At 39.7% G+C, this 22580-nt stretch overlaps 1 protein-coding gene across 3 annotated transcripts in view; it reads right to left on the bottom strand.

Annotated features, from left to right (window-relative positions):
* FAT3 (FAT atypical cadherin 3) overlaps positions 1-22580 on the bottom strand; it is a 507587-nt gene that overhangs the window by 368904 nt on the left and 116103 nt on the right. The gene's annotated exons all lie outside the window — the stretch shown is intronic.

Here is a 22580-nt window from a genome sequence, read left to right as displayed (position 1 = left end):
TTGTCCTACCTTTCTGAGGAGTGGGTTCCATCGCATGTGACTTGAATGATGGGGTTAATGTCTAGACTGTAAGTAATTCCCCAGGACAGAGAGGATCTTATCTCTCTTACTCAACACAGACCCCGGCACTTACAGAGCACCTGACAGTTATTGCACATAGTACCTGAACAACAAATATTTGTGGAATAAATGAATAGCGTTTCTACCTCCAAAGGAGTTTTGATGATTGTACAGGAAGAGCCCAGCAGTGAACTACTAAAATGTGTGACATCCATTAACAGTGTCCAACAAGAAAAGCAAAAAGAAGTACACCTAGTTAGCCCCAGGAGAGTGGAAACAGAAAGAGCTGCTAAAAGCAAAGTTTAATTAAAATAGCAGGAGGCCCGGCTGAGAAAATCTAAACTTCTCACCAGTTGGCACAATCTTCACATAAACCGTACACAGCTATAGTAGATGGAGATCTGTAATCTGGCCCCACTACAGGGACAGCCCAGAGAGGGCAGTGATGTATACCAACAGCATGCTGGCACTTTCAGCTTTGGCTCCTCCAAAATGCATCTGCTGCACAACCAGGAGCTGGGGCCCAAGACGTAAACAGAGAGCCAAAGTCATGAATAAAGCGGAACATCTGTTTGGTCTCCAACAGAAAGTCTCAGCAAGTCCAAAAGCAACTACAAAGGGAATGCCAGCAGAACCATTCTCCCCTGAGAGCCGTTCGTCAGAAAAACCTGGTCTGTACACCATCGGACGGGTGCACCAGCATCCAGAGTTGGTTCACAGGAGGTAGCCAATGGGTCTGGACAATCTCTAGCAGGCACATACGGCCATCTCAATAATATCTGCACTCTTCACTCCAACCTCATCTTCTTCCATCCCCTGCCCATCCACCTGGATACTCCAGACATCCCAGAATTGCTTTATGTTGTTCCCTCTGCCTGGAATAACCACCCTTCCCCACCTTTAAGAGACAAATTGAGCACTTCCTGCTTTGTGATGCCATTAACTCCCCAAAACAGGCCTGGCCACTTATTTCACCACTGTCTTTATATCTACCATTATTGTGGCATTTAACACACTATCTTGCAGTTGTCTTCGTATTTGATACCTCACTGAATGTCTTATTCATCTTTGTGCACTCTGTCCCTGACAAACATAATCACTCAACAAATGGGTATTGGTTGAAAGGAAAACGTCCCTGAACTGAAGTCCTGCCAGGGAACATGTCAACAGGTAAATCTTGTCAGGAAGACTGTAAAGTTCACCACAATAGCTGTTCTTGTAGAAAGAGAAATTACAGCAAGGAAGGGGAGGCAGAAGTGTAATATATTAATTCATAACCATTAAAAGAATGCTTCAAAGAATGGCCAACATAGGAGTTTTAAATCAGCTATAGGGGCGACTGGATGGTTCAGTTGGTTAGAGCGCGAGCTCTGAACAGGGTTGCTGGTTTGATTCCCACATGGGCCAGTGAACTGCGCCCACCACAACTAGATTGAAGGACAATGACTTGGAGCTGATGGGCCCTGGAGAAACACACTGTTCCCCAACATTCCTCAATAAAACTTATTTAAAAAAAAGCAAAAACAAAAACAAAAAACAGCTATAAAAATGCTTCACTTTTAGTGGGTAGAGCTAATCAGCCATTTGCGTGAGTTCCTGCAGAGAACCAATATTAAACTCCTAATAACCAATAAACTTCTGGAATACTTTATTATTAAACCCAAGCCCGAGCAGAGACCAGAGAGGTTACAAAGGCACCTTTCACAAATAGGTAATAGTAGCTGGGAAGCATCCAAAAAAAAAGATGGGTGGAACAAATCAACCAAATAAGTTAGACCTCCGCCCTCCATGCCCAGGTCTGAGCACTAACCTCCCAAGAAGTCTGGCTCCTTCTGTGCTGTCTTCTGGTTCCCACATTATCTTTTTAATGGCACAACTTGGCTTCTGTGTATGATCTGAACATGACAGCTATGGCTGTTCTAAAATGAAAAACTACAACTATTTAGCCTCCATTACATAATAATTCACAATCTCCGATGGAAATGTTCATGTCACTTAGGACTCTGATTTGGAACAATGTATCTGTTTTAATTCGGATGACAGCAGTAATTCATTTGGACAACATGATTCATATAATGTGCTTCTCCTTCACTCTAACCTCTGCCTGAAATGATACCGTTCATGGGACCATCTCAAAAGAGTAAGAAGCAAATCCTTTTACACAGATGAGGACTATAATTTACCCAATGTATATAATTTTTATTCCTACAGGAAGAGAAGGAACAAGTCTGCATTATTTTTAAATTGTAATTAGGAATGATCGCTTAGTAAGATGTGAAATCAATTTAATACGTTTGACCTGTGTATTTTTAAAAATGAAACGCAATATAATGGAAAAATCAGAATATGCTGTGTGTAATAAAGATAAATAGTGCTTTGTAAAACTTGCATGTGAAAATAAAAGGAGGGGGTAGGGAGAGAGAAAGAAAGAGAAAGACACTGCACAGGTACAGTGAGTAAATATGTTTCTTTTTTTCCTCCTCTACAACAAAATTTTATTTACTGCAAAATGTTCCATCAATTATTTTTTAGCTTATTTTTCAATTACAGTTGACATACCATATTATATTAGTTTCAGGTGTACAACCTAATGATTAGACATTTATATACCTTATGAAGTGATCACCCTGATAAGTTTAGTACCCACCTGGAACCATACATAGTTATTACAACATTATTGACTATATTCCCTACTGGGGAATATAGTGACTCTTTTTATAACTGGCAATTTGTACTTTTTAATCCTTTCCCATTTTTTACCCACTCCCCCAAGCTCCCTCCCATCTGACAACCATCAATTTGTTCTCTGTGTCAATGAGTTTGTTTCTGTTTTGTTTGTTCATATATTTTGTTTCTTAGATTCCACATGTAAGTGAAATCATGTGGTGTTTGTCTTTCTCTGTCTGACTTATTTCACTTAGCATTACCCTTTGGGTCCATCCGTGTTGTCATACATGGTAAGATTTCATTCTTTTTTATGGTTGAGAAATATTCCATTGTATATATGTACCACTGCTACTCTATCCATTCATCTATTAATGGATACTTAGGCGGCTTCAATATCATGGCTATTGTAAATAATACTTAAGTGCATTTCTTACTGAGGGTGATGGCCATAAAGGTGGAAAACAGCTGATTTACTGTAAAAGATCCTGATTCCGGATGCACAGTGAAAATTCAGGTGAAAAATCCTAATTTTAACTCTGTTATTTATTAGTGATGTGCTCTGTGCAAGTAACAATTTCTCTTAGCCCCGGTTTCCTCATCTATAAAATAGGGATGGTGCTTTACTTATAAAGTTACTTGAGGTTTAAAGAATATAATGTGTTTAATTCACTTATTATGATAATAATAGTAGGAAATAGTGATTGTTTATTATTTAAAATGCCTAGCACAGTGCCTGGTGCACAATAAGTACTCTTTAAATGTTAGCAATTATTGCTATTACTACTATTATTTTTAAATTATTATTATTGTTTTATAAATCACTTTGCATATTATAATCAGCTATTTTCCTAAAATGCAAGGATCAAATATTATTTTCCAAGTTGGAACTCTTTTTTGGTTGCCACACGTTCTGATTCAAACTGCTCGACACTGAGCTGAAAACTTAAACCCTGGCTAACAATACCAAGGACCTGTGAACTGAGCACTACATCAGGATGTCCCCAGCTCATCTTTCACCAGTTGATCATCACCAGCTCACTTCTCAGACTAAAGCAAACAAAGAAAGAGTGGGTATAAGAGCTTAGCACAATAATAGCTACCTTTTATTGAGTGTTTACCATACTTTACTTACATGCATCATATTAAATCCATTTTAGAGATGAGGAAACAGGTTGGAAATTTTAAGTCATTTGTTCACGGCACATTATTAGTGAGTGATAGAATCAGGCTTTGTTCTCATGTCCATTTGGTACAGCTCGAGAACTTTAACACAGTAAGTACATCACGATGATCAACGCCAAACAAATATTCATAGCAGGCCTCAAATTTTAGCATCGTTTTAGTCTGGGTTTGAAGGCCCGGTATTCATGAGCTCCCTACTTCCCACGCCTTTCTGCTCCCCCATAAACAACTGTGATTGTTAGAAAGTCCTTCCTCATATCCAGCCCACGTATTTGCCTGCCTACACTTTCTATCCATGGAAAAACCACGGAATATGGATTCAGCCTCTTCTGTACCGTGTATCTTAAAACAATGAATGAAACTATTTCTTCTCTGTCTTTTCTTCTCTGGATTCAATATTCTTAGTTGTTTTCTGAACGTCACTCTATGAGATGGCTCTTACCCATTTTTCCTACGCTACTTATCTCCTCCTAGATGGTAGTCAGCCTGAAAACATCCCCTAATGTAATACTCCTGCCTAGACAGAGTATTGGAGAAATGGCTCATTTAAAATCCACAGTTGTCTATCACTGTCCTTGGAGGCTGCATTAGGCTTCTTGGGAACAAAATACCTCCCACTCTGCTTCATGTCCAGATTTTAGTCGCCTAAAGCATCAAGGTATTTTTCAAATGAAGTGCAGGGCCATCTTTGCCCCCTGCATCTCTACAACTTCCTTTCTGAACCTCAATTAAAGTTTTATTTTTATCCCTGTAATATTTCCTTGCCTTGCTTTTGGCCCAGCTTTCTAGCCTAGAGAGGTCAATTCTTAACTCTGTCTTTCATAAAATGAACTATTCTTCTCAGGAGTATATCACATGCAGATGTAAAAACCATGTGGTTACATTAAACTATAATAAGTTGACAGACAATTAGAGACAGATGGAAATACATACACACACACACACACACACACACAAAGGCACACAGTTTGGCTTCGCTCATTAAATTCTAAGATCCTTGAGTTCATAAGCACTGCATCCTTCTTCTACTACACCGTGTGAGCACAAAGGTCGCCATCTTCACTTTGACTGAATGATTATTAATTTGCACATGTCAAAATTCACTGCTAGAATTGATGATAAGCCAAGAGGCAGGAGAGGAAATAAAACGCCACACATCTGAAGTACAGGTTCAAAGCCAACGACTGGCACATGTTGTTTCCCTGAACCCAATCAATCATAGAGTTGACAAAAAATGGAAATGCATACTAGAAAAGAACCCAGCAGAAAGACAATAAGGAAAGAAAGAAACCGAAAGAAAATACCCCTGTGTGTACACACACACACACACACACAATTGGTGAAATTCCTGAAAGCAGTTACTAGAAGGCTTTCACACACGAATAGCACCATTTAATGGCAGTAGGTCCTTGACTTTGTATTACTATTAACAGACAGCCTATTAGGACATTGCTATTTTTCGGCTTGCACAAGGCAACACGATTTCCCAGTAGTATATTACCAGTAATTGGTAAAAGGCACTCTAGGAATACCAGTCGAAGACAATAGCTCAGCCACAATTAAAACAGAATTGCATTTTCTGACCTAGACGGCAAAGCAAAGTGGTCCTGGGAAATTCTCTGCAATATTTTACAACCTGAACTAATTAAAGATCACACTCCCCATACAGCCAGAAAGCAAACAGGAGAAATACCCCCAGCTGAAGGCTTTCTAGTTTGATGGTTACTATAATGAGTTCAGTCCCAAAGGTTTAAGACAATAGAAAGCAGCTTCCTTCTGAAGGTTGTGGAATGAAACTCTGACTTCCCTTAATTTTGGAGCAATTCCTTCTTGTGTAGTATCAGCCCCATCCAAAGGCCACAGTCCAATTTTCTGCAATGAACATAGGGAAGGAATGTAGGGGGGAAATTGACCTCATTGAGCCTGCTAAATTTCTTAAACAGATTTAATGTTGACAAAGATTAAGAATAGCATATCATCATTGCCAGACTGTATGCTGGATGATTTTCATTTATTAACTCAGGCAAGTCTTCCTTCATCTAAAGCAGGCTGCAGACTAAAAATGTTTTTACTGTATGATTAAAGTATCTTTACACAGGCAGCCCTAGGCATCCCAAGTTATTGCTCTATCGCCTGGAGGTAAATTAAGGTGATACTTTCCTTTTCCCCATCTCTAATAGGATTGTACATTCTGCTGCTGGCAAAACCGATTGCACTATTACCTATGGCAAAAACCTCAGTTCTGAATGCTGATATGTGTTCTGTCAGATTTGGCTTGAAAAAATAACCTCTTACTAACTTTGTTCTGATAAGGGGAAAACTTGCAGGAAGGATGTTTCCAGAGAGAAAGAGAGGAACATAAAGGAAATATGCACACTAGGCACTGAATGTGAGTTAATAGATGACATTATTTTGAAACATTTCATCATATTTTTCCTCCTTCAAATTTATTTTACTATTAGCTTAATCATGTTTGCCAGCATTTTTTTAAAATTAAAGTTTATTGAGGTGACAATTGTTAGTAAAGTTACATAGGTTTCAAGTGTACAGTTCTGTGATACATCATCTGTATATCACATTGTGCCAGCATTTTAGATCAAGCTGTCCTAATAGGTACATGTATTTTTAACATGGAACACAACTCTGTTCTTAGAAGGAAAAATACCTTACAGATAATAAGCTATTTAAAATTAAATTAAATTATGTAATACCAATCTAACTAATGCTATATGGCCCAATACTAATCTTTGGGAATTGATCCTTTCAGGAAAGAATACATAATATGTGTGTATGATGTCTTAGCAGTTTAATGTCAATGAGCCCTTCTAAATCCAGTCAACAAATATTTATTGAGCATCTACTACACTTACAGGCATTTTCTCAGTCTGTGGATACAGTATGAAATGTGAAATCCCAAGGAGGTTTAAAAGCATTTTGAATTTCACATTATTTATCCTTACTCTTCTTACTTCCATATTACTTCGGCCTCAGTACAGTTCCAATCTGAACATCAAAAATTTCTGCATCTATGAGACCCTTGACATTTGTAAAGGAAATGGATATTCTGCATTAATCGCCCAAGTCTCAGACACTATTACGGGTTCTTCCAGTTCTATGCTATCCCTTTTCTGAGAAATATCACATTTCTTGTGCATTCTCTTCTGACCCAAGTTAACTGACTTTCTAAGTTTTTCAAGGTTTACTATTTCAAATGATGGTAATTTCCAACAAAGCAATCAAAGCTTTGCTAATCTATAAGATGACTCAAGATAACATGGAGAACAACAAAGCCAAGTTCAGATGTGACAGCTGGGAAGTCGGCTAGGCCCATTCACTCTGCAAACCTCTTCTCTCTATGCAGCAGTTTAATCCACATGATTAAAATTGGATTCTTAGCAAAAATTAAAAATTGCTCCTATAAGGCACTCTCAAAGTAGTTTTGGAATAATCAACACCATTGATGTTAAGTCCAGAATACCCTGCTGTGAATACTATTTAGCAAGATTTCATTCAGTTATCACTCATAATTAACATTTGAATAGTAAAGACACTTCATATAATGTGACAAAATATGCGATCTCAATCCACCACTCAGAAAATAAAAGTTAAATTATTGGGTCAGCTCAAGCCACGTGGAGACTTTCCCAATTCCTTTCCTGCCCCGCCACCCCAGCAGAATTAGTTACTTTATCCATTAGATTTCCAAAACACATTTTGTGTAGCACTAATAAAGCATTCACCATGCTATAAGCAATTTTCCTTTTTAACATATCTATTGAAGGTCACAGAATAAATGTGGTCACATGTAGCAACCACCTCTGTATCAAGAAGACAGTAGGTCTTCATCTAGAAATGTTTGATAGATGAAGGACAACACAATGCCACACATCAGAAAAATATATGAGGTTTGACAATTAAGTTTGCGAACGTGTTGCAACTATGTTGCTAACCTTTTTTGCTATCAGAGGGATTACTCATTATGAATTTGTACCAACTGGACAAACAGTTAACCAAGTTTACTATTTGGAAGTGCTGAAAAGGCTGCGTGAAAAAGTTAGATGACCTGAACTTTCCGCCAACAATTCATGGCTCTTGCATCACGACAATGCACCAGCTCACACGGCACTGTCTGTGAGGGAGTTTTTAGCCCGTAAACAACTGTATTGGATCCTCCTTGCTACCCACCTGATCTGGCCCCCACTGACTTCTTTCTTTTCCCAAAGATAAAGGAAATATTGAAAGTAAGACATTTTGATGACATTCAGGACATGAAGGGTAATACGACAACAGCTCTGATGGCCATTCCAGAAAGCGTTCCAAAATGCTTTGAAGGGTGGACTAGGCAATGGAGTTGGTGCATAGCTTTCCAAGGGGAGTACTTCTGAGGTGACCGTAGTGATATTTAGCAATGAGGTGTGCAGCACTTTTGTTAGGATGCGTTGGCGAACCTAACTGTCAGATCTCGTAAATATAAAAGGAATAGTACAGATGGCTACTCTACAAACACGGGAAGTCTAAAGTTATTTTTTAAGGGTAGGATATTCACGTATAGTAAGTAAAGTGCTAGATGGTAAGTTCTGTGAGGCCAAGAGTGGGTCTGCCTTCCCTTGCGGTACAGCGGTCCTCCCAGAACTTCCCATACTGCACCAGGCACGACAAAGACTCTTCATAAACAGCTGGGCAATGAACTTAAATGTATTAAAAGGGATCTTGACACCAGATTCTCTTGTGTTTTTTCTGTGTTTTACCTGTAGAACAATCTCCTTTGTAAGCACAGTATCTTTATTAAAGATTACAAGCCATGCAAAGCTGCATCGAATTGCAGAGCAGTAGGGAGAGCAGAAACCCGGCAGAAAAGCCATTTAGTCCACATTTTGCTTTTAAGAAAGACCTACAAAAGTGACCACAAACTGGATTTCTTTATATAGGATACTTGTCCTATTGATTGATGGTTTCAGACCAATTTAAGCTGTGTCACCTCAATAATTACCAGGTGATGTCATATTATAAAATCTGGAGACAGACTTGGGTCAAGGTCTGACTCCGTCATTAACTAGCTGTGTGACCTCCAGCCAATGATTACATTTCTCAAGAGCCTCGGTTTCCTCCATAAAATTGAGATGAGAATGACACCTACTTCACAGGGGAGTTAAAAGAGAAATGTACGTGTGAGAGCTGCCACTGACTCTTGTATTTATTTGTATAAAATTTTCCATACTAAAATAATATTTTTCCAGCCAAAAGCTCTGCATTAGGCACATGTTGGTGGTATTTAAAATGCACACACATTGACTTTGATTTGAATCCTTTCTGTAAAAATAATCCTCCTGACACAAATTCATTTATCTAACCAAAATGTGCTCAGATCTTAAATGCCAAGCAGCAAAGAACCAGCCGTGGTTCCTTCTCTGATGGAGTGAAAAGGCTAGTGGCAGACAGAAATTGAGCACACCACTGTGGCCAAGTGCAATAAAGTGTGACACAAGATACACATTAAATTCATTACAGAAGGGGAAGACCAGGGACCTATGGAAACAAGTACTAGAGAGAGCCAAACTAGGCTATAGAATTCCAGATAAACTCTACAGAAATGCACTCAACTCCATGACCAAAGTCAGGTTCAACGCAAAACATGCTCAACCCAAGCGAGAAGGCTAAACAAAGGCCAATATGTGGCATGCTAAGTGTTAAAGTAATCACTGTGAAGGGTGTGGAGTCTGAACTGCATATGAATCTTACGATTATCACAGTGAATGCTTTGCAGAATTTTTAGTGCTTCCCAGCTCTGGAATGTTAGTTACTTCAGTGCTCTCTCCAACCACACAGGAGGGTCTCTTCAAACACTACTCTCAGAATTTGAAGCTTAATCCCCTTCCTCGTATCCTAAAGTCCTTTGCAAGTCTAATACCTTTGGGATACATTTAGTAGTCCTTCCTTCCTTCAACCCACCAATGAATTAGCAAGTGTCTACTGTGTGGCCATCACTACCTGGGAGGAAAACACAATCCTCATACTCATGGTAACAGCCTAGGCAAACTTAGAGATACCAGACAGGTGACAATAAAGTATGTCAGATATGGCCACAGAAGCATAAAGGAAAGTGAGGCACAAAGGAGAAGCACGCTGTGAACTCTGACGTAGACAGATGTCATTCAATGTCCCACAGAGGAGCATAATGTGATCTGGGTTCATAAAATGAATAAGATCGCTAGGCAGGAGAGGAGCTAAGGGAGAAGAGATTTTTTAAGAAGCCATAGAAAGTATGGTGTGCTTGTATTGGTGGGCGCTAAGATTAGAAGTGTGTGTGTGGGGGGGACGGGGGTGGTGGGGAGGGGGTAGCAGAGGTAAAGTGGAAAATCGGGAAACAGATGGCAAAGGTCCAAGATACCAGGCTGCACTCACGCGACAAATATCTACTGACTACTGTGACAGGCACTGGGGACAGAGTCCTGAGCATAATCTTGATTCAGCCTGAATATTTTTTAAGCAAAAGGCTATTATACTGTAAAATCCATTGCCTTTTATTAAATGTCCGCTCAGAAGATGGAACAGCTGACAGGGAGGCGATGTGCTGGCAGAGTGATCCTAATCAAAGCCTTCACCCAGACTCGGCACAATAGACTTAATCAATCAACAGCGCCTCCCCCCAATTTTTTGCACTGAAAATTGTCAGTGCTCATCTTTTGGATGGATCCACACCCGAGAAAATGCACATCTAATGAAGATTTTACAGATTACCAAAATGAATAGCGAAAAGTTGGAAACGTCTCTTCAACTCTGATTTAAACCAGCTGATTTGGGTTCAAACAGCTAGGGGTTAATGACCAAAATCATCCCCAGCCCATGTGGCTCGCACTACAAAGAACTCTGTGAAACTACTCTATTAAGCATCTGAGAAAAAAGGATACTGTGTACATAGTTTTATTACTCTCTCAGGACCTTCTGTGGGTGTTTTGTCTCAGAAAGCACTGGAATTGGACGGGCATCCTCTCTGCAATACGAAGACAGACTCCATTTAACCAGCTCCATGGAGACTATTCCCAGTGACGACTGGAAAAGGCAGAGTCTGCGTTAGCCATTGACTGAAACAACCACCCTCTCTGCTCTGAAAACTTTTCAGGTGTCTGAGGAGACAACCTTCAAAACCGATCAATGGTTTTCTTTCTGCTTCTTTCTTGCATACCAGCAAACTGGAGCTAATGTGCTCCTAAGCTACTTTAGAGAAACAATGGAAATCATAGTGAGAATATCTTCAAGTGTTTTGAGCCAAATCAGTCAGTCAACATTTGTTCAAGATTTTGCTGCGTACAAATTGTTGCAGCCAACCCATCCCAATGAAATAAGCATTTGGGGGATTCCAGGCTCAGCTCTGACACTAATTACTTGCATGACCTTGGATAACTGCCCCTCCCTAAAAGCCCCAACCATCTCAACTACTCATAAAGAAGAATGTCCTTTGCCCTGCCTACCTCACCTGGCACTATAAGAATCAAATGAGAGAAGTTTACAAAAAAAAAAACTTAGGAAAGTATAATTTTCTAGACAAAAACAATGATTTATTATTGAACAGAAGAGCTACCTATCCTTGAGGACGCAGGAAAGAAAAAAAAAAAAACACTAGATTGTTGATGTTTTTCGTTGCAAATCAGCAAATGTATCTGTTAATTTGAGAACCTTAAAGAAAGACATCACAAATTCATCTCCTAAGCCAATTTTCATGCTGCCCCTAAATTACGCTCAGTGGTCTCATCATTGCAGCTCATCATTTATGTATTAGGATTATTAATGTGTTAGGATTACCTGGTCCTTCGGTCCACTCCTGAGTAGACTAGGGACTTAAATCAGTGTTTTTTAAAGGCAGAAATTCCACTTCCCACATGTTCTATTAAGGCTTCTCTATTACTCAGAAGAACACACAGGATAGCAGTTCTGCAGTAGGACTGTTTGGCTTTGAATCCCAGTTACTCATTATGAAATACTGGCAAGTTACCTACATTCTCTAATCCCACGTTTCCTCATCTGTGTTGTACATATGACAATAGAAACTCTTATCTTACAAGAATATTGTGGGAAAAAAATTAAATGAGAAAATGTATAGAAAATGGCCACCACCGTGCATGGCACACTAAATGTTTAATGATCATGACGATGGGAATAATAGGTGTAGAATACTGATATACATGCAAAAGGTACATGCAATGGACACCTCAGGTATACGTCATCATCAGTCCTGAAGTTAACAGTAAGGGCATTTCATTGAGTGCCTACCAGGGGGCCAAATGCATTATCTCTAAGTACATGCTACTAACCACAATGTTACCAAAAGTGAAAATCAGCATCAGAGAACTGAATTTGCAAGAGTTCATAGAGCTACTAAGTGATGGAATAAATATTTGCCCCCAGGCCTGTGTGGGTCCTGCTTATTTCACAAGGCTATTCTGTAAGCCCACTTCTGATTGTGGGCTTCTGAAATGCCTCAACTCCCTGCTACCTTTGCTTTCCAAATGGTTAGTTCCAAGTGGTACGGAGAGAATGAAGTCTGAGGGATCTATTCATAGTCTCATTCCTGCCATTTTCCTTTAGCATTGGCTGCACGTCCTTTTTGTTCTCTCCCTGTCTCCTTAATTATTAATATATGCATTAGGACACATCCACTCTCTGCTTATATTGTACCAGGGATTGTGGATTCAATGAAGATTCATTTTTTCATAGCCCCTGTGTCCTGAAACTCAAAATCTTGCTGGGGACATATGAAACTAACAATACCAAGTAAAGTATTATAATAAAGATAATCACAGATGCTAGCAGCTTAGACGACGAAGCCAAGTAGTCTGGGTTGAGGCTTGGAAGTGACAATCACCCCCATCCTTGAAGGTAGAAGGGCAATTCAATCAGAATGAAAGAGAGGATTAGTATATTCAGAAGAAGTACTGCAGGAAGCTTACTTAAGTTGCCAGAAGTTGCAGGTGGAGTTCAGTCTGGACCAGGGAAACTCTAAGGGCTTGAGGCAGGAAACATCACACCAACAGTAATGTGCCGGGGTACTATCTGCAGCTCCGAGAAAGGCTAGGAGCCAAAGGTCAGGAGCTCTAGATATAAATAAGAAAATTCTGTCTACCTCCTGAGGATCTAGTACAGGGGTGTCCACACTGCGGCCCGCGGGCCAACTGCGGCCCATGGTCCATTGTTAATTGGCCCGCAGCAAATTCCAAAAATGTATTTAGTTTACTTAAATAAACCAGGTGAGGCAATACGTACTTCACCTCGCGTGAGTGGCCCGGCTGTTTGTGTATTTTACCACATACGGCCCTTGGTGAAAAACGTTGAAACAAGTTTGGACACCCCTGATCTAGTGCAAGCAGAACCCCAGAGGCCAGGGCAGAAATGACTGAGCCAGAGAAGAAATTCTGGGAGTTCAATCTAGGATAGAAGGGGTGTAACCAGGAGACTGGTGCAGACAGAGTTGAGACATCTCCACCCAAGGTCAAAACCATCTATGAGAAATGTCTAGAGGGATTGAGTGATCAAAGCAGAAAAATAAATATCACCTTGGAGAATGACAAGTCATCTGAAGTCCACTTAAAAGTGAGGGACAGAAGAATCGCTGTATAACTTAAAGAAAACAAAGCCAAACAAAACAAAAACTCAGTAATTCCCCTTATTTTCACCCTTGACTTTTATTTAACCTCATTTGTTTTTGCCAGCAGTAAAATCCACAAAACATCTTGATGATGACTGCCTCAGGGAGAAAGGAACCAGTATTTGTTCAGTGTCTACTACGTGCCAAGAATTGTAAATGTTTTATTTCATTTAGTTCTTGCAAATTGCCCAGTGATGCTCAGAGAAGTTATATAACTTACCCAAAGTCACAAAGCTCAGGGTAGGGCGGCGGCTCCGGGGTTGAGGTGGTGGAACTGCCACATAGTGCAATTGTCATGGCGGGCTGGACGGTGGGAGTTCTCAGTGTGAGCTCCAAAAGATAAGAATCTATCTTATCAACCTTCAAATCCTCCAATCCACAGAGGAAAATGCTTTCACACTATCATCCTCATTGTCATAATAGCAGTAATAATAAAGCTAATGTTCATTTAGCATATTTATTATCACTGTTTTAGATGCTTTGCATATTATCTCTAATCCTGAATATAACCTTGCTAAGTGTTATGATCTCCATTTTTGAGATGAAGGCATTTGCCAGAAGTCACACAGCAAGTAAAATCCAGAGCCAGGATTCAAACTAAGGTTTGCCAGAATATATATATATATATATATATATATATATATATATATATATATATATAAAACTGTGTGTGTGTGTGCATATATATATATATATATATATATAAAACTGTGTGTGTGTGTGTATATATATATATATATACATATATATATATATATATATATATATATATATATATATATATACAGTTGAAGGATACATTGAATAGAAGTGATTTTAACCACTTTGAAGCTGTGGTGTAATACTAAGGAGGGAAACCTCCTGTGATATATATAAAATTATGTAATTGGTTCCAAAGCATATAAGGCTAGCAAATTGCCTTGGCTAGAGACATATCGTCCTGTATTACTGTATAAGCGCGCTGAGTACCACTCCTAAATGCTGCCTCATCAAACTTCTCTGGAGCTTAGATCACACAGGAGACATTACATCAGGGACGGTGAATACAGAAGCTAGGAAAGAAGAGTGTTCAAGTGTTCACCTACATGGTATTCAATTCTTATAGACGCCCCCCAGGGAAATGAGCACAGGTCTATAAAGACCTGAGGTTGGGCTTGACTATCTGCCTGCACCCTTACTGCAGTCTCTGAACGATCCTCTTCAGAACTGGTGATGGCACATATTCACAGGCTGTCTGGCAGAAAGTATTCTCAGGAACAACGAATTTACAGTCTGACTGTTAATGTGAATTACTGTTGGAAAAAGAGAACTTAACACATTGCTGCAGTGTCATCCCACTAGTTCTCCTCCCAGAAATGTTAAAACAATACCAAAGAGCTCAAAAATTCCTACATCTGAGGTATGATTTCAGGCCTCTGTACTTTTGCAAATGTCACACCCTTTGTCAGCAATGCCCTTTCCTTCCCTTGTCTGCTTGAAGAATTTTTAAATTATATTTTAAACCCCAGTTCTGGTGTCACCTCCTTCAGGAAGCCTTCCCTGACTCCTCCAGCTAGAGTAAGGTTTCTCGACCTTGGCACTATTGACATTTTGGGGCATATAATTCTTTATTGTGTGAAGTCAGGCTATCCTGAACATTGTAGGGTGTTTGGCGGCATCCCTGCTCTCTAACCATTTAAATGTCAATGGCATCTAGCCAGTTGCAACAATAAAAGATGTCTCCAGATAACACCAAATGTAGGGACAGGGCAGGAGCAATGTCACCAGTTGAGAACCACCAAGCTACCGTATTTTGGTGCTGGGTCTATACCTTAGTTACACTAATCCAGCCTTAGATCTAAGTAGAGGAATGAATCATTGAAGGCCCCTTTTAGTTCCATGTTTCTCTGCTAACATAAGTGAAAATTAAGATTTAAAAAGTAGAATTTGCACAATGGTCCACTATGGCAAACTTATGGCCCCTTACTGTGTTAATTACAATTGTTTTCACAGAAAAAGAACTATGCCACTGAGGACAAGAGAACGATGAATTATAAAGACCTAAGTTCAAGTTGTATAACTTGAACTCTGACTCTAAATTTTCTTATCTGAAAAAAATGGAGCTAATTTCAGCTTCCTCCCAAGGTTTCTGGTTTAAGTAAAATACATATATCAATCTGCCTAACAAGATCACCTTTCCCCTTCCACCAAAAGGTTAAGAAGGGGTTAATGTGTGAGAAAATGCTTTATGAATGGTAAGTATTAAACAATTATAAGGTGTTACTATCTGATTTTTTAAAAATCAGTAACAGAAATGGCGTTTTCTTGTCTGAATGTAGCATTCAAGCAAACTAAAAACAAAATCACTGTGAGGATAATATGAATTAGAAATAATACTTACAGGTAAATAACACTTTACAGTTTATAAAATCCTTCCGCACCTGTGATATCTTTCAATGGTCTCCATTGCTCAGGATGGTGTTATCTGAAAGGCGAGGAGACAGCCTAAGAGAACTAAAGAATCTCCCCATGTATCCAGAGCTGGAAAGTAGAGACTTCAAATCCAACTGCAATAATGAACATCTTTTCAGTGAACACTGGAGTAATGTTCTAAACACAGAACAAAGAGCTATCTAACCTTTCGGAAATTTGAATTACATTCCTATATGCAAAACTAGGTAGACAGTAGAGACCATTAGAAATGATTATATTGATGGCTATCATCATTAGTTGCACATAAGCCAGCACTAAGGATTTGCAGACATAAAAAAAGAGCTATTATTGTATAATTGTCAAAAGCTATTATAATTAATTCTCAGAAAATGTATATGTTCAACCCAAATCAGAGGAAGTAATAAACCAAAGAAAGAGATGGGCTCTTTCCATAACTGCATGTAAAAACTCTTAATTAAACCTAGACATTCAAAAGTAGTTTCAGAAGAAAGGTTAATGAAATAGAGTACGGAGGGAGAACATCTCCAGAGAATCTTGTAGACTAGTTTTCTGGGCCAACCCTTTTGTTGCTCTCAGGATAAAATAAAAAAAATCTACAAAATGCATTTCTCTTTTGTCAATCAAGAATGAAACTGAGCTACTCTCCAGGACCCTGCAAAGAGAGCTGTGTCATATTTTCCAGTACTCTCACCAGAGGAAGAGTAGCTGAGTTCTGGACACATAGTACTTGATTCAGAGAGAAGCTAATATAGTTTGGTTTAGATAAATGTTGTCCTCTTAGCATCCGGTAGATGCACAATTTTGGAATCACATTAAAGTACAAAGGAAAATCTTAAGAATCAAAAATGCTCATGTGTCTGACCCAAATACAATTATTAAAGACTACCGCTCCTCTATGCTCCATGGCAGAAACAAATTATATCTGATAGTCCAGAGTCCACCGGAACCCAATGTCAAGCACAGCCTAACAGAGTCACCAAAGCCCAGGAGGTGGAAGGTGGGGCTCAAGAACTGGTACAATTAGGAACAGAAATACAAAGGGATCTGCATTCCACACAAGTGGAAAGAAAACATGTGATCTCAGAATGGGCCTCCTGGATTGGGGCCCTAGGCCTATTAACATGCATTCATTCATCAAATATGCATTGTATCTTGTGATTGTTCATGTTGTGCCAGGTTCTGCATGAAGCACAGGGACTAAGCACAGGATCTAAGAGGAGAAGCACAGGGCATTTCTCTTAGTCCCTGTGCTTAAGATAGATCCCCATCTAGGCATTGAGTTTAAACACTGTTCCTGTTAAAATTTTCTGAAAAAAAATCACTACTTGCTAACTCCAACATACATTTGCTTACTCCTCGCTAGTGTTTTTCTGCACTGGGACAAGTGGTTCCCCGTCTCCATGTGGACAAATCCTGTTTATCCATCATTCAGGGCCTAGTCAAATGCACCTCCTCTCCAAGGCCCTCTCTGACCCCCAGTTGCAAAGAGTCTTTCCCTCTTCTAAATTCCTGTAGTGCTTTATCCACATCTCCCTTAAAGCCTCTTGTACCTACACATCTATTTGTGAACACATGATCTGTATATAGGTCTCCACTCTACTTTGGGAAGCCTCTTATGAGTATAATCCCTGTCTGATCCACTCTATATCTCTGGAAGATGGATCAGACATGGACCACCTTTCAAAAGGTAGGCTTTCGTCAACATTGTTGAGGAAATTACGTACATCGTCTTCTTTCCTGTATTAACATGCTCACCTCCCCACATAGCCTGCTAGTTCACTGATAGTAAGAGAAATGCTTCATTTCTCTTAGTCCCTTAGCACAGGGACTAAGATGAGAAGCAAGAATGCTCATGGTTCCTACTGTACGGCACTTATAAGCTAGAAGGGGAGATGGACATTCATATTAACATATGCAAAATTTCAAGCAGATCACAATGGTGATAAAAACATAAAAAGCAGCCACTATCACCATGTTTTAATGGCCTACCAGGTGCCAGGCAAGATTCTACGTGTTTAACTCATTTGATTCTTCTAACTTGATGAAGTAACCTACTATCATCCATTCACTTTAATGTGGACGATGTTAATTTTCCTAATTTGATGTAGTAACTAAACATGTTGCGTTAGTGTTGAGGAAATGGAGACACAGAAAGGTTAATTAATTTATCCAAGATTCCACAGCTATTAAAATGGTGGAGCTGAGATGGAGTTCAGAGCTAATACTTTTCATTCCCAAGTCAGTGTGTACCATGGACTTCTCATCCATGCTGAGGTCAGAGAAGGCTTTGCCGAGGAGGTAACACATGAGATGGAAGGTGAGTACAAGTTTCTCCAGAGAAATCAGAAGTTAATCTGGGGGGAAGTGGTGGTTCTAGGCAGAGGAGGGAAACTGGAGAATAGAAAGGAGGTCCCTGTGTCTGCAGAGTGGAGTGAGGGAAAGCCGGGGAGAGTGGCTGCAGCAGCAGAGCATGTACCTTGCATGCCAGGGTAAGAATTTGGGTCTTTATCTGCTGAAAGTCTTTTAGGAAAGAGTACTATGATATATGTCTTAAGAAATTCTCTCGGAGTTCTAGTCAAGATAGTAGAGTAGGTAAACATTGTGCTTACCTTCTCTCATGACCACATCAAAATTACAACTAAACTATAAAACAACCATCCATGAGAATCACCTAAAAATCTTGCTGAACTGAAGCTCCACAACTATGGACATAGAGAAGAATCCACCTCGAGACTGGTAGGAGGGGCAACGACACACAATGAACTGGTTCCACACCCATGTGTGATCATTAAAATTCAGGAGGGATATCTCAGCTGTGGAGGTCCCCCTGGAGGAGTGAGGAGTCCCAGCCCCTCCTCCCAGTTCCAGTGCCAGGGAGAGGTCCCCATAATTTCTGGCTGTGAAAACCAGAGGAGATTGCAACTGAGTCAGACAGAGGGCGGCTAGAGTCCAGATGCTCCTCTTAAAGGGACCGCACACAGACTTATTAACTGACAGAATCTTTGGCTCTGAGCTCCAGTCCTGGGGCATCAGTTGGAGAGATGACAGGGTCATACTGGAGGGAACTGAGTTGTGTGGCTTCAGGACAAGAGCTGAAGGGGCATCCTTCTCTTAGATGGAGGATCTGGCAGAAGCCATTCTTTCTTTGTTGAGCCCTCCTCCTCCCTGCTGCAGATGCAGGCAGATGTCATATCTGAGTCTCTGTCCAACTGGCTCTCACCTTTTCTCTGCCACATCTTGGTGATTCTGAGACCACATCTTGCCCAACTTTCAGGCCCCTCCAAATTTCTTCTAGTGGCTTTTTCGTACAACTCACCTACCTTAGCTCATGCTGCAGACTTTCCTAGGGTCTCTCAAAGGTTTGCAGAACCTTGAGCATGTCCTTTACCACTGGCTGAGCACCTCTAAGCCCAGAACTAGTGGCAGCTGGCCATGGTTAACAGCTTGGCCTGTCAAGGCGCTTCCAAGCACAGCACAGGTGGCATTCATCTGCAGACTGCTTTGAGGATCTTGGCAGGTGGCCCCTGGTGGAGCAAGGGCTGCAGCTAAATTTAACCTATAGCAGGTCCCCTCCCAAGTGGCCTTAGGGTTGGCACATCCAGTTAGTCACTTTTGAAATGAGCTGGAGCATTACCCAGTTGCCTCCCAGGATGACACACCCAAGGGGCAGACTAGGTGGGCACCAGAGTCCTGCTGAGATAGATCCTGCTCTGTAGGGTCAGCTCCTGCACCATAATTCCTCCACTGCAGTCATGAACAGTCCTCACAACCAATGAGCCTAAGGGTCAATTGTCCTATTGACATACAAACAGTTACCAAGGCTCAACTATGAGAGGATGGCACACACAACCCACGTAAGGGACACGCAGGGAGTATGAGGCTCAGATGATCAGGAAGACTGTGCCACTAAGCCCCACAGCACATCTACTGCATAAGGCCACTCTACTAAGACCAGGAGGAATAGCAGCCCTAACTAATACACAGAAACAAAGACAGGGAGGCAGCCAAAATGGGGAGACAAAGAAACATGCTCCAAATAAAAGAACAAAGCTACAGAAAAAGAACTAACCAAAATTGAGACAAGCAATCCACCAGATGGAGAGTTCCAAACACTGAGTATAAGGATGCTCAGTGATCTCAGAGAGAACTTAAAAAGAAACAGGAAACATAAAAATGGAGATAGAAATATTTAAAAAGTCAGAAATAATAACTGAAATGAAGACTACATTACAGGCACTCAACAGTAGATGAGATGAAGCAGAGAATCAAATCAGTGATTTAGAAGATAAGGTAGCAGAAAACACCCAATCAGAACAGCAAAACAAAACAAAAAAAAGAATCCAAAGAAATGAGGAGACTTTTAGGGGCCTGTGGGACAACATCAAGAGTACTAACATTCACATTATAGATGGTACCAGAAGGAGAAGATAGACAGCAAGGAATTGAAAACATGTTTGAAGAAGTAGTGACTGTAAACTTTCTTAATCTGGTGAAAGAAATAGGTATACATGCCCAGAAAGTGCAGAGAGTCCCAAACAAGGTGAACCCAAAGAGGACCACACCAAGACACATGATAATTAAAATGCCAACGGTTGAAGACAAAAAGAGAATTTTAAAAGCAGCAAGAGAAAAGCAGTTAGTAACCTACAAGGGAGCTCCCATAAGACTATCAGGTGATTTCTCAACAGAAACTCTGCAGGCCAGAAGGGATTGACACAAAATATTCAAAGTGATGAAAAGCAAGGACTTACAGCAAGATTACTCTATACAGCAAAGCTATCATTTAGAACTGAAGGACAGGTAAGGAGTTTCCCAGACAAGAAAAAGCTAAAGGAATTCACCAACACCAAACCAGAGTTACAAAGAATCTTAGAGGGAATTTTTAAATACATACATACATACATAAGTAAATAATATATAAATGAATGAAATGGCAATAACTGCATACTTATCAACAATTAATTTCAATGTAAGAGGATGAAATGCTCTAATCAAAAGATAGGGTGGCTGAATGGATAGGAAAACAAGACCCTTACATATGCTGCCTATAAGAGATTCACTTCAGATCGAAAGACAGTCTGAAGGTAAAGGGACAGAAAGAGATATTTCATAAAAATGGAAACAAACAAACAAAAAAGCTGGGGTAGCAATACTCAGACCAGAAAAAATAGACTTTAAAACAAAGACTATAACAAGACACAAAGAAGGACCCAGTAATCCCAATTCTGGGTATTTATCGGATGAAATCCAAAATGCTACTTTGAGGGGAAGTGCTCATCTATATGTTCATTGCAGCATTATTTCCAACAGCCAAGATATTAACGCAACCTGGGTGTCCCTGAATGGATAAATGGATAAAGAAGAGGTGGAATATTTCTGGAATTTTCTGGAATATTTCTCAGTCGTAAAAAAGAATTAAAGCTTTCCACCTGTGACAACGTGGACAGACCTAGAGGGTATTATGCTTAGTGTAGTAAGTCAGAGAGTGAAACACAAATGTCATATGATTTCACTTATAAGTGGAATCTAAAGAAAAAAATAAACAAGCAAATGAAACAGAAAGATAACTCATAAATACAAAGAACATTTTGATGCTTGCCAGACAGGAAGGGGTTGGGTGTGGGTAAAAAAGGGAAAGGGATTAAAAAGTACAAATTTGTTGTTACACAATAGTCACAGGGATGTAGGCTACAACATAAGGAATATTGTCAATAATATTGTAATAAGTATGTATGATGCCAGATAGGTACTAGATTTGTTGGGGTGATAGATGAGGGGTTGGGGGACAGGGCGAAAAAGGTAAAGGGACTAAGAAGTACAAATTAGTAGTTATAAAACACTATGGGGGTGTAACTTAAACCATAGAGAACATAATCAATAATATGGTAATAAATATGTGTAGTTATAGGTGGGTACTAGACTAGTCAGGGGGATCACTTCTTAAATTATATAAATGTCTAACCACTATGCTGTACACCTGAAGTTAATATAAAATATTGAATGTCAACTGTAATTGAAAAAATTAAAAAGGGGGGGCTAGATAAAAGGGAATAAGAGGTTCAAATTTCCAAACGTATAAAACAACTAAGTCTTGGAGATGTAATATACAGCATAAGGAATATACTCAATAATATTGTGATAGCGTGGTGCGGTGTCAGATGGTTGCTGGATTTATCATAGTGATCACTTCTTTAGCATAGGGAATATAATCAATAAATATGGTGATAACTGTATAGTGCCAGGTGGGTACAGTTGCATAACTATGGTGTACACCTGAAACTAATATAACATTGTATATTAGCTATAGTTTAATAAAAATCTTTTAAAAAACAAATTCTCTGGCTGCAGTGTAGAAAATGGAGCAGAGAGACTCGGACGGTGTATGAAGAGAACAAGTAGGCTATAATACAATGTCTAGGACCTCGGCCAGTGATTCTCAAAGTGCCATCTCTGGAACAAAAGCATCACTATTCCAAGGGAAACTCTTATAAATTCAAACTCTTGGGGCTCATCCCGTACCTACTGAATCAAAAACTCTGGGGATGTATTTGTTATCAATTGCTGTGTAAAAAATTACCACAAACTTAGAATCTTAAAA

The sequence above is a fragment of the Rhinolophus ferrumequinum genome, chromosome 11 (assembly GCF_004115265.2).
Source record: "Rhinolophus ferrumequinum isolate MPI-CBG mRhiFer1 chromosome 11, mRhiFer1_v1.p, whole genome shotgun sequence".
In the NCBI taxonomy this organism is placed as follows: Eukaryota; Metazoa; Chordata; class Mammalia; order Chiroptera; family Rhinolophidae; genus Rhinolophus; species Rhinolophus ferrumequinum.
This window is presented reverse-complemented; position numbering and strand designations above follow the sequence as displayed.